At 42.6% G+C, this 13,490-nt stretch overlaps 1 long non-coding RNA gene across 4 annotated transcripts in view; it reads right to left on the bottom strand.

Annotated features, from left to right (window-relative positions):
- Positions 1-3,398: 3,398 nt before the first annotated feature.
- The window catches only part of LOC102480320 (uncharacterized), a 112,314-nt gene continuing 102,222 nt past the window's right edge, over positions 3,399-13,490 (bottom strand). For 2 of the 4 annotated variants that reach the window (XR_001369950.1, XR_001369952.2), the window contains one exon: positions 8,213-8,365. This is a non-coding gene — a long non-coding RNA (uncharacterized LOC102480320). Of the gene's footprint in view, positions 3,522-5,534; positions 5,629-8,212; positions 8,366-13,490 lie in introns of those variants that run through there. The other 2 variants (XR_001369948.1, XR_001369947.1) reach the window with 2 other exon arrangements.

Raw genomic sequence — 13,490 nt, 5'->3', positions numbered from 1 at the left:
CTCATGCCATGATAAGGAATTTGTACTTTCTCCTACGGTGATAGGGAGCCATGAAGTGCTTTATCCAGAGAGGGTGACGTGGTCATATCTGTTTTGGCCTGCAGTGTGGGGGATGGATATGAAGGCACCGACAAGGTCAGTCTGGAAGCGTGATGTCCACACGAGACACCATGACACTGAAGTAAGGCAGGTAGAGTGGGGATGGAGGGGAGGGGGAGGATTCGAGAATCTGTGGCCGATAAGAGACTGACGATGGAGAGAGGGATGCAGCGTGTTGCTGTCCACACAGCGTCCATCACAAGGAGGGTCCCCAGGCAGGACTCCACGTCCAGGCCTCAACCCCTGGATGAGCTATGCTGAAGTTGGTCCATGAAGATGGCCTTGCCGCCTTCCATCAAGGCACCAGACGGACTTCTTCTATGTCTCCTTTCTCCATTTCCCTTCTCCCATTTAAAGGGGACAAAATCTGAAGAATTGGTGTCGGCACAGGGCCACTAATCACAGCACCAGGTTGGACCCCCTTGCTGTTCGATATGTATTTCTGCAAAGGACAAACTTTGGCCTTAGAAAAGACGTATCTTGGCCAATGATGGGCTGTTCTCAATTCAGATGTGCAGCAGAACGGAGCTAGTGGTGGTCATTTTCACCGAGCAACTCCTGCATGTCACTGTCGTGCAAGGTTCCTGGCTTCTGGGAGACTGGCGGTCCCTTGAGTGCAAGTCAGAGCAACCCGGTGGGGATGTGGGAAGGGGTGGTCTCCGTGTGTCATCCAGGTGACCAGCTCACGGCAGGCCGCCTTGGCATTTCTTCCTGTCCTCCTACCTCCAAATTAGAATTCAGTACTGCCAAGGCTGTTAAAAGAATTCCTACAAACATACTTCTTTTCATTGAAAAATGAAGTCAGATTCTTCCTGACCAAAGTTAAGTCTAATTTGACTGGTTGGTTATTCATGAAACATTTCCTCGAATTGAGTGAAATAAATCTAGACCATCAAGGTTTAGATATGCATATATATGTGTGTGTGTGTGTATATATATATATATACACACACACACACACATATATACACACACACACATATACACACACACACATATAAAATAATTAACAAAATAAAAGCTTTTGAATACAAAGTTGTATTCACAAAGCTATATTGAAATGGGAAGATATTTCTATTTTTCCCAACCTCTCTGAATACATCTGGTTACACATGCTGCCTTAAGTGAAAGAGTAGGTATAACTGCAAATCATTTAACGTGTCTGGGTAAAGCCTTGGTTGAGCTTCCAGAAACCGAAGCCACTAACACTAACGCCCGAGTAGCAAATTCATTGTTAAGTCAGGTGGCTTTCATTTCTCTATCTCAACAAAGGGAAGAAGGGCCTATTATCGTTAACTGATAAAAATAGTTTTGATGATATACCACCAGGTGATTTTTTTCTAAGCAAATGACTTGAAAGTAGTTCAAAGAATTGAGTGATATTCCATAATAAGACCTCATCTTTTGCCAGATAATTTTTAATGTGAACAAAGTAACCACAAAAATAAAAAATCAGAATGGAATTGATGTTGAAACCATATGAGTACTCTCACCCATGGATATGTGGACTAATTTTAAATGCATTTCCAGTAAACTTTTAGCCTTTACTTAATAATTATGTATAAAGATATGTATATTGGGTGTGCCCACAGGTGACATAGTGGTTAAGGCGTTGGACTCCCACATGGTCGACTGCAGTTTGAGCCCTAACCAGGCAACTTGAAACTCACGCCTGGTGTGTGTGCGTGCATGCCCAAAATCTCATGAAGAGATGGAAAGAAATCAGAGATTGCAGTGTAGCCATCCCCTTTGGGGGGTGATTTCTTGTTTTCTGTTTCTGTCTGTCCAGCAAGCATACATGCCCTATAGCAAACGCCCTACAGCAAAAATCTCTCAAAAAAAGGAGAAAAAATGTATATTGTGTAAAGCTATGAAACAGTGTGCAGCGTTTAATATACATACTTTCACAGCAGAGAAACATTAAAGAATGGCCAATGAAATATTTTCAATCATAAAAACAGGACTGGAGAAAATTCCATGGAGTCCAGGAACAAGGAACTAAGCAAAGCTCCCAACTCTTAAGAGTTTGCCCATGTATTTTTTAAACAGAAGACAGTCTGGATCCAATCCAGCTAGACTCCATTTGATACATCTCAAATGGCATTCACTGGATAGATTTTAAAATATCAATAAAAAGTCAATAGATTGTTTGCAGCTATTTAAACTTAGGATGAAAAATGTTTAATCTTGGTGGGTCATTTTCAAAAATAGATTCTAAATGCTCTTCGGGCCGCAGGCCGCCTCTCAGGGGCCCACCGCCTCCTCCCTGGCACTCCCTAGGGGCTGTCTCTGCTCTTCCAGGACAACTGCTGGGCTCCAAGTCTCCAGTGCTTCCACAGAGACCCAGGCAGCAGAGCGCCCACTCCTCTCCATTCCCCTCCTTCCCCCACCATCGCATCCTCTTCAAGAGGATGTTTTCTCCGGCCTCTTCCTACCCATCTGTCATCATCTTCTCTGAATGGGTCACTATCGGTATGGCGGCCTGTTTTACAGGGACCAGGCCTGGGGCTGAGCTGCTCTTTCTATCACCCCATGGCCTCGCCTTCCCCGCCTTCAGTTCCAGGGCCCTCTACTTCTCCCAGTTTCCGCCTGGGCACCCTGCACGTCGTCCCTGTCGTCCAGTGCCCAGAGCCGGGCTGCGCGCCCCGCACCCTTGGTCCCTGCCCCCTGGATCTCCTTCCCGACACCGCGGGGGACAGATGCCAGGCCTGGTGCCTGGTCCTTCCCGGCCCACAAACATCTCAGTCTCCTCTCGCCTTTCATCCTCGGAGGAGTGGGGAAGGGGGAGGATGTGACCTCATCTGCCCGGCATCTGAGCCCAAGGGTGCCCAGCGCGCCTACCCAGGCCCCCAAGGCGCTGCCGGTGCCCTCACCATCCAGGAGCGGTGCGAAGGACCACCAGAAGGAAGAAGGGGACACCGCACTACTAAGAAAGGGACAGACCAAGGAGGAAATGAACTTGGCTACACTTGGCTTCATGTAAAACACTCTCCAAACTGAACTACACACACACGTGCACATACACTCACACACATGCAGCAGGCACCCGCAACACACACACCTCCCAACTCACTCCTGTCCCAGGTAATCAAAAGGCTTGAATTAAGGCTGAAGTCCTCTCCCTGTTTCCTTCTCCAAGCGCTATCTCAAGGAAGGACAGAAACCTGAATTATGGAGAGAACATGGGAGGAGGGGACCAGCAGGTCTCTGGAAGCTCATCTTCAGAGCTCCCAGCCTGGTCTGGGTCTGCTGCTTTACCTCCTCTTTTCTCTATCCCTACGAGAAAACATAGCCAGGCTTCAAAGGGTGTCTTTATTGTCTCCATCGTGGCTGAATTCCGTTAAGTCTTCAAGCTTTCCAGTCTTCCCAGATCTTGGTTTAAATGCAAGTACCTCCTAGGAGGATGTCACACATACACACAGCTGGGGAAGGGGAGGAAGAGATGTGGGAGGTGATGAGACTCAGAAAGGCCAAGGGAAGTGGTTATGTCCCTCTCCAAGTCATTCCTCAAGCCCTGTGGGGTTAGTACCCACAGGCCAGATGTCTTATCTGCTAGTGTGCTGCTTACAGAAATACCTGACCCTGGTGATTAATGAAGAATAGAACCGCTGTGCATTGGGAGCCACCTCCTATAGGCCCAGTGTGGTTGGAATCCCAGCTCCAGTGCCTTGGAAAACACTCAGGGTGCCTGAACAGTCACGCCCCAAACTCTACTGGGATAGAGACTGGAGGAAGGGGATTAGGGCAGCTCCCTTTAGGGGATGCCTTTTCTCTTTTTCTCTCTCTGTCTCTCTCTCTCAGGCAAGTGCACATGCCCACTGGCAATTAAAAAGATAGAAGAGAGGTTTATTGGACTCATGGTTCTGGGGGATAGGAAGTCCAAAGGTATGGCCAAGCATCACAGCATGGCAGGCAGAAGCAGAGAGGATGGCGGGTACATGCAGGGAGTGAAGAGGCTCAGGGGCAGCTGTCATCCTAATGTAAAAACCCAGCTCTCTCAGAACTCCTCCTCACAGAGCTAGACCCCACCAGGTCTGATGAGACATCACTAATTCATTCATGAGACCGAGGCCTCCATGAGCCAATCACTGCTACTTGGTCTCAGCTCTGAGAGGTCTTATTACACTGGGGCACAAATTTCAAAACATGAACTTTTGGGGGAACCATCCATTATCCAAATCACAGGACCAGGTGACTACCCCTAAGCATGGTTTGTAGGAGCTGGGATGCTCCTCCCCTACACCTCCTCAGAACCTAGCCAAAAATGTGGCTCCTATCTGGCCACTGGAATAATGTTCCTGAATTCTGGGATCTCACCCTCTAAGAACTTTGCACAGAGCTTTATTCTGTCCTGAGATGCTTTGTGCATGTTCAAGTCACCCAACCACCAATCGGTAGAATAACGAAAGTAGCCAACTTGCGGTTCTCCATCTCAAATGCTCTCCCCGATCTTCCCTGACACATCCATCTTCCCCATCACCCACCAAACTGACTCTGCTTCTTGCAGGTCTTCCTCAAAGAGGCCTTCTCCAACCACAGAATCTAAAGTTGTTCTCTTTGGTGTCTATTATATTACCCTGTTTATTTCCTTCCAGTAACTTTTCACTATTTGATTTGATCTTGTTTAGTTGTCCATTATCCGGAGTGCTGCAATCATCCCCCTTCCTACACACACACACACAACTCAGAACTTGAGTAAGACAAATGAAGAGACTTTTCCTGTCTTAGCTTCGGTACAGCCCCAGACAGGTCTAGCACACAGGATGTACATGTGTCAAGTACGTGAACGAAAGAAGCAGCACTAGGTGTTGGTGACACCTGGTGCCCTCTGCATCTTTCTGTTTTAAAGCTTTTCTCATTGGGGACAGCAGTTGGCATGGCAGTTATGTCACTGGACTCCCACTTGGTCAGCCATGGTTCAAGTCTCAGACCTGGTGGTTTGAAACTCATACCAGGCATGTGTGTGTGCCCAAGATCATGGGAGGAGAATGGAGGAGAAGGGATTATAGCATGGCCAATCCCCGGGGAGGTGATTTCTCACTTTCCCTCTCTCTGTTTCTGTTTCTCTCTCTCTGACAAGCTCATGCACCCTAGGGCAAAAAAAAAAAAAAAAAAAAAAAAAACCCAAAAACCAAAAAAACAAAAACAAAAACAAAACCCTACCAAGAAAAAACTTTTCACATTAAGCTATTATTTGTAATATATACAAATATATATTATATATAGTATATATTACATTTACACGTAATTATATATGTTACACATAACATAATCACCAGTGTCTGTCTTCTGTACAGTCTGTGGCTACTCAAGAGCATTAATGTTTTCTGAGACCTCTCTTGAGCTTAGCATCTACCCTAGTACCCAGCAAAAAAGCAAATATTCAAGAGTTGGTTGACTTGTTTGTTTACAGTGTGATGACAAGACAAGCAAACCTTGATTTCAAGTGGAAGGAAAGCGATAAATCTTACACTTGTACAGCTCTCGAAAGACTGGTAAGTTCTTTCACACGACTCGATTCTTGCAACCCTAAAAAGTAAGCATAGGATAGCATTATCCCTGGGCTGGTGACTAAGACTGTTGCTTCCCACCCAGGCAACTTTGAATCCCAGACCCTGCGACTTGAGAAACATGGCAGGTGTAGGCATGTGTGCCCCAAATCCCAAAAAGATGGAGCAATGGAGAAGGGATCGCAGCATCACCATTCCCCATGGGAGATGTGTTCCCTTCTCCATCTCTCTCTCTGTCTCTCTGGCAAGTACACACGCCCTCTGGCAAAAAAAAGGGGGGGAGGGAATAAAAGAGCAGCATGATCCTTACTTCACATATGCACAAACTACGTTTACAAAAGACTGGGTGATTTTTCTGGGGTAAAAAAGGAGCATTGAAATGTCCAATAACAACTCTAGAACTGCCCATGTTTTCTTTTGGTTCTAACAGATTTTGCTTTTTCTGTTTGGGAACTCTATTACGCCCTTTTAACTAAGTCCTTTTAACACCGTAGGGTCAGGATGGTCTGATGCTACGTTCCCCCATGGCCTTCCTTCCAGCTTTGTGTCATGGTGGGTTTGAAGGACCAGAGTGACTCCATTTTTTTTACGGGGCAACTCCATTTTGTTAAACCCACCTTGCTGAGAATCGGTGCCATTTCAAGTAGGCCAGCTGATCACGTAAGAGAAGGTCATAAGACCATCACCCCACCAGGGCTGGCCAATAATAAAAAACAAAGGAAATACCAGAGACCTGAAGTAACTTTCTTACCAATCAGTAAAAGACAACTATGCTCCTTAAAATCTACAGCCAATGTTTAGCCGCCTGAGTGCATTCCTCAGCACCCTTCGACCTACCTTCCAACAGCCAAATAAAAACCCAGCCCAAATAAAAACCCTCTGATCCGCTGTGTCGGTGACGATTGAGGGTTCTGGCTTGAGCCCGGATTAAAACGACCCTTGTGTGCTTGCATCGGAATTGGCTCCTTGGTGGTCTTCTGGAAATTTCGTGACTGGGGGACAACAGGCTTGCCTATCTCACGGATTTATCCCATAATTTCTTCTTAGCACGCCCCAATCCCTTCAGCACGAATCATCGCTCCTGCAACCACACTACTGTTCTACCTCACATTCACACCTCGATGGTAGCACTTCATAACTTTACTGTAGTTTATTTGTGCATGTTTGCTCCACTGGATCGTGTACTTAGCTTAAGATAAACACTACGCATTGCTTATTTATGCATGTCCTACTCCTAGCACAGTACGGAGAACTTAGTTAAATATCAACGGTTGGCTCTCTATATCACAAAGGGCATGAGGACAGCACCTAGAACAGGACGGACCCGCTCTTGGGAAGCCAATTTCAGACTGACCCAGGAAAGCACATCATGTCAGGAGCGTTGGCTCTGCCACCCTTCTGCTCAGGGCTGTGTCACAGGTCCTGATGGGCGGTCCCGTGCTCTGCTTTCAGTCTTCCTTGTCTACCTGGGAGCTCATGCCCTTCTTTCCTGGGCAAGATGAGGTTCCCCCAGTAGGGCAGTTCTTTACTTTTATGATGTCATATCAACATGATGCATGGGTTAATGGAGTATCATCCTGGGGAAGTGATGATCAAAACAAAGCCAGTGGGGCCAGACTGTGGCATGGTGATAAAGGGAACTGGATCCCATTTGGCCCACTGTGTGACTTGAGTCCCAGACCCAGCATCTGGAAAAGCACTCTGGGTGTGTGTGTGCGCGCGGGCCCAAAATCTTGTGGGGAGGGAGAAATGGAAGAGAAGAGATTACAGTGTGACCATCTTCCATGACGGATGCTTTCTTATTTCCCCTCTCTTTCCATCTCTCTCTGGCAAGTGCATGCGTTCCTTGGCAATTTCCCCTCTCTTTCCATCCCTCTCTGGCAGGTGCAGGGTTTCCTTGGAAAAAAAAAAAAAAAGGTGGGGGGAGGTAGAGGCAATGAAACGTCGAAGCTGGCCAAGCAAGGAGAATTGAAGGAGAGTATTGCAGACAGATAATGTAACCACAACAGCGCTGCTGACTTGCTATTCAGCCTTAATGTCACAGGGAGTGCAATCCTTGAAAACCAGAGCTAATACCCCGCTAAAGGAACAGCCTATGTTCCGCTCCAACATACCACAACTGTGCAAGAATAGTGGGAAGAAGTGTGTTAAGGTCTATTCCAATTTTTCAAAAGAATCTGAAAACCTGGGGTTTTATGAGAAATTCCCTGATTTTAAATGTTAGCTTAACTTTTTTAAAAAAGTGCAATATATGTGCCAAATAAAACACACCTGCAGGTTTTAATGGGCCAATGAGTAGCCAATTTGGAAGCACAGGGTTAGAAAGGATGTAAAATGTGAGGTAGGAAGGGACTGGCAATGTGCAAAGGTAGACGCCAGAGGAGGAGGAAAGTTTCAAGCCTTGTTAAGGAGACGACTGGCAATGCAAGGCCATGGAAGGATTTTAAATACGGTCCGGTCTATGTTTTAGGAGGACCATTCTGGTTGCAATATGGAGAGTCAATGGGAAGAAATCAGCAGCGTAAGTAGAAAGGCTGGTTTTTAAATATGCTTGTAATAACACAGGTGAGATCTGAAGCAGCTTGGTCTCAGGAGGCAGCAGTGGGGGGATACAATCGGATACATCTGATGGACTGGCTCCACAGAGAGTGCTCCAGCACTGTGCAGAGGCAAGCAGACGTCATGTTATTGACCGCTGGTTCAAATCTCAGCCCCTGCAGCTACTTGCCAGGTGTGCTTCGTCTATACCTAGGATCCTGACAAGACAGATAAATGAAAGAAAAAGGAATGCAGTGTGACCAGGCCCTTTAGGGGAAGTTCTTGCTCTCCCTCTCCCTCTCCCTCTCTCTCTCTCATGTGTACATGCATCCTCTGGCATAAAGAAATGGATACATTTGAGAGCTATTCTGAATCTGGAGTCACACGTTTGTGTTCTATTGACGTGTCCAGCTGACCTTTGAATTTTTGAGAGCTAAAACTGGGCTGGCCTTGTAGCACAGTGGTTAAGAGAGGTGGATCTCACATGGCCAAATGCAGTTCAAGTCCCAACCTGATGGCTTGAAAAACACATCAGATGGATGGGCATGCATGCCCAAGATCCTGATGGGAAGGAGGAATGGAGGAAAAAGGATTGCAAAGTGACCATGCCCCACTGGGGGATACTTGCTCTCTCTCTGGTGAGTGCATGCCCTTGTAGCAAAACAAACAAACAACTGCAACTAATAGATTGGACTGTATGCTAGTCTCTGTGCTGTATATACATTATTTTTTTACATTTCCTTTTAATGTGCAAAATAATCTTAAAACGTAACATTATTATCCAGAGTTAAGATGAAGAAACTAAGTCTTAGTTAAGTAATTTGGCCGTGGTGACAAAGCTGGTCAGTGGCAGTGGCAGGAATCAAACACAGGTTTGTCGACCTCCATACCGACGCCACGAAAGGAAAACTTGTGCTCCTTCCTTGGTAATGTAAAGTACCTTACCTTCTGGTATCAAAATTTGAATCAATTAAGGATGGCTTTGGCGTCAATAACCAAGAGCCTGATAAACCAGGCTTTAAATGGCAAAGGCTTGAGATAAAAAATGAGAACGTTCTTGGGATAGGCAGTCCAGGGATATCTCAGGGCCACTACAAGTTCACCAAAATCCCAGGGTCCTTTCATCGGTGAGCCTGCCAAAGTCAGTGTCAACAGGAGACAGCGGCCCTTCCTGAGATCTCAGGCACTCTTAAGGCAGGAAAAGCAGCGTCAATGTCATCTGCTTCTGTAGCTTTATCTTTTTACTCAGAGAAGAAATCTTCTCCCAGCAGATTTGCACTTAAAGCGCAGATACGGTTTATTATGTGTTGATGAGGATGTGTACAGTATTCTCAACTGGGCTGGACTAAGCTGTATATCATGCTGGGTAAAGTCTCTTTACAATCTAAATGATGCCTAGCAATTGAATGTGTAAATGATAATCATCATTGAACTACAAAAAAAAAAAAAAAAAGGAAAAAGAAAAGAAATAGTGTTATAGTGTTATCTAGCTCTCCCAAGGTGTAAAGAATCCTGCAGTGGCTACATTTTAGCTCCTCAGCTTCTATGAAAGGAGAAGCAAGAACACAAGAGGAGAAATGGGTTGGGGCTGGCCACTTCATACTGTCTGCCCCCAGACTCCCCCAACTCCATAATAAGATTGAAGAAATAAATACAGATAAACTTCTCACTTCCTCTCCCTTTTCTACCTCAAAAAAATTGTAAAGAATATTTATTTAATCCACAATAGAGTGTGTTCATGGATAGAGGCAGGAGGGTGCCCTTGACAGGGTATTATCACACCATGATTCTCTTCCCCAGCCCTCTGGTTTATTAGGATCTTGGGCACATGTGCACGTGCGCTCAGCATATTTCAGGCCAATCAGGACAAGAATCCAAACCCACAATCACCATGTGGCATCCAGCTCTGCAGTTTCGTATGCTACTGACTGCTCCACCAAGACTGGACCCACCCTAAGATTTTTATTACTTACTTATATTATTATTTCTATCTTGACAAATTGATGACACTTATATTCTGAAGCCATAATTCACAAACACTTTTTAAAATTCTCATTCTATATTTATGTTTTGTAATAGGTTTAATTTTCTAAATAATGTATAAAAACAATATATATATTTTGAAGAATGCATTTTTATTTATTAAATATGATACAAATTCTTTTTCAAACTGAAGTTTATCTTCTACATTTTTAATAGTTGCCTTTATAAAATGAAATTTTAAATTTGGCAGGCAATCTGTCTTTCTGGCTTTTGCTTTTGGTTCATTTTAGAAAGAATTTTTTTTAAACTTTATTTGATATTTACCTTTAACAATTGTTTGCCTGGTGGTTGGTTATCAAACCATTGGGTATTTATCACTGTCTATGACCTGGGGTAGCATTCTGACTCAATTTTTCTTTGTTTTACTTTTAACTAATTTTCCACTAATTATTGCAATACTTTCTCAAATTATTCAAAATGTCCCATACCTTAAGTTAAATTTCTTTAAACAAGTTGTTGTTGTATTTCATTTAGTTTCATTTTTTTAATTTTGCGACATTTTTTCAGTTTTCTATAGGGTATGTGCACTTGCTAAAGAGAGATGAGAGTGTGAGAGAGAGACAAAAAGTGAGAAATCACCCCTGAAGGGGATGACCAGACCACAGTCCCTTCTCTGCCATTCTTCTCTCGGGATTTTAGGCACATACACCCACATGCCCAACATGTATTTCTTCTTCTTTTTAAAATATTTATTGTAATTTATGACTTACATATAATCATTGTTCATCTTTGTAGGGTACAGTATGGTATTTAAAAGCATGTATACAGTGTGTAATAAAATAAAAGATAAAAATATTCACTACTTTCAAAATTTAGCATTACTTTCTGTTGTGAACATTTAAAATTCACTCTACTGGTTATTCAGGAAATATGTATTGAATGATCAATGATGTCTTTCACTGTAAAATACAGTTCTAAAGGGAACTAGCAGTTAGCGTAATGACTATGTCACTGGACTCCCACGTAGTCGACCGCGGTTCGTGTCCTGGACCCAGTGGCTTAAAACTCACGCTGGGCGCGTGTGCGTGCGTGCCCAAGATCCCGAGAGGAGAATGGAGGAGAAGGAATTGCGGCGTGACCATCCCCCACTGGGGGGTGATTTTTCGCTTTCTGTCTCTATGTCTCTCTCTGTCTGTCTGGCGAGCGCACGCGCCCTATAGCGAAAATCTCTCAAAAAAAAAAATACAGTTCTGAAGAAAAACAAAGTGATTAAAAATTAGACAAGAAGTCTCATAAATGAATAAGGATGATTTTTTGAAAACTTGGAACTCATGCTGGGTGTGTGTGTGTTGTGTGTTTAAAATCCCTAAAGGAGAAGTGGAAGGGATTGTGGCATGGCCATGCTCCCTGGGGGATGATTTCTCACTTTCTCTCTGACTTCCAGCAAGTGCATGAGTCCTATAGCAAAAACCTCCCTAAAAGAAAATAAAAATAAAACAAAGATAATCTTAACATAGCCAATTGAAGAAAAAGTTATTATTTTCATGTTTGGGATTGTGGGAGATAAGAGTTTATAATCTGAAAATACACCTGGTATCAATCATTAGCCCAACTAGAGATAGGTAAACTTGGACATAATAATAGCTCATTAGGAATAAAAGATAGAAAAGCACTGTGCACAAAGAAATGCATCCTCAAAAAGACAAAAATAAAACAAAATTGAAACGGGATTTTAAAAGTGAAAACATGGTAAAGTCAATGATTTGGTGACATAGGCTTTACAAAGTTCTTGATATTAGTCTCCTTTAAATTCATTTCAAAGAAAGATTCAGCTACTTACAACATTAGGATTTTTCCTTTGTTACCTAATTTTATACAATGATAATGGTTATATACTAAATATGAAGTTGAAATCTGTGAAGAAAATTGTTTATCAAATAATTGTAAATTTGTATTTAAAAGTGCTTGTGGGTAAAATAGTTGAATCTGAATTTTTAGCCTTTTAGTTGGGGAACTTAATCCTGACATTCAATGTTATCTATATGTGTGGACTTACCCTGTCATTTCATTACTCTTTTTTTTTTTTTCCTAATTGTTTTGTGTTCTCTTACTCCTACTTATTTCCCTTTAGTCTTCCTGGTATAGTATCCCCTTTAAGAACTTCCTCAAGAGCTGATTTAGTTTAGATGAATTATTTCAGCACTTGTTTATCTGGGAATTATTTTATTTCTCTTTCCTATTTCAGAGCTAATCTTGATGACTATAATACTCGTGGCTGAATTATTTTTCTTTCAGAGTTTCAAATATGTCTTCCCATTTCTTGCCTACATTGTTTCAGTTGAGAGGTCTACTGTTAGTCTAATTGGGTAGTACTCTCTGTAACTTGGTGTTTCTCTGTAGCTGTTTTTTATTATTATTTTAGTTTTTATTTTTACTTTTTAAAAATTCAACCAGAGAGAGACTGAGAGAAAAGGGAAAATGAGAATGCAAGCTACCTGGTCTGAGACTTGAATCACAGTAGGCCATTTGGGAGTCCAGCTCCTTTACCTGCTGGCCCCTTTCTAACTATTTTTGGAATATTGTCTTTGATTTTTATCATTTTGGCTATGATATATCTCGGAGAGGATTGTCTTATGTTTTATCTACTTGATGTCCTTTGTATTTCTTGTATTTGGATGTTCATATGCCTCTCTAAATTTGGAAAGTTTTCAATGAACATATAATGAAAAAGATATTCTATGCCTTTACCTGTCTCTGTGCCTTTTGGAATACCTATCATTCAGTTATTTGGCCGATTAATGGTGTCTAAGATTTCCCATATGCTGTCCTAATTTTTTTAATTCAATCAAGATATATGATCAAAGATACAAATGAAAAATACATGACAAATAAAAAGTGAACGTGAAATGTTTGGGATGAATAGAAGTGTTAGCATGCGCACTGTCATCCTACAGTATATTTACAAACTCCTCTGCTTAAAAATGTCTGTCAATGCCTTTATATAAAATAACAGCCGTTTGTGTATACGATTCGCAGGTGGCACTTTTTCCTTGGGGTTTTATAGGCCTTAGTTTATTTTCCTCTATGAGAATGTTCTTGTTGAAATCTCACACCAATCTAATAGTATGCTCCTCATAGATGATTAGAATTTTTGTTTAGATGCCCATAAGGCCATTTATTAATTTTGTTAATTTTTTACTTAAAAATTCTTAGTCCTAGAATTTGAGGAACCTTACTCAGATACAGAGAAGTTTAGACAGTTTAGTTTCAAATATTTTCTGATAACACAACATTAATTGGCACAGTCATGTCTTTTTTTTTTTTTTTTTTTTTTGGGGGGGTTTTCGTTTTGGACGGCTC

This window comes from Tupaia chinensis, unplaced genomic scaffold (assembly GCF_000334495.1).
Source record: "Tupaia chinensis unplaced genomic scaffold, TupChi_1.0 Scaffold150288_1, whole genome shotgun sequence".
NCBI lineage: Eukaryota > Metazoa > Chordata > Mammalia > Scandentia > Tupaiidae > Tupaia > Tupaia belangeri.
This window is presented reverse-complemented; position numbering and strand designations above follow the sequence as displayed.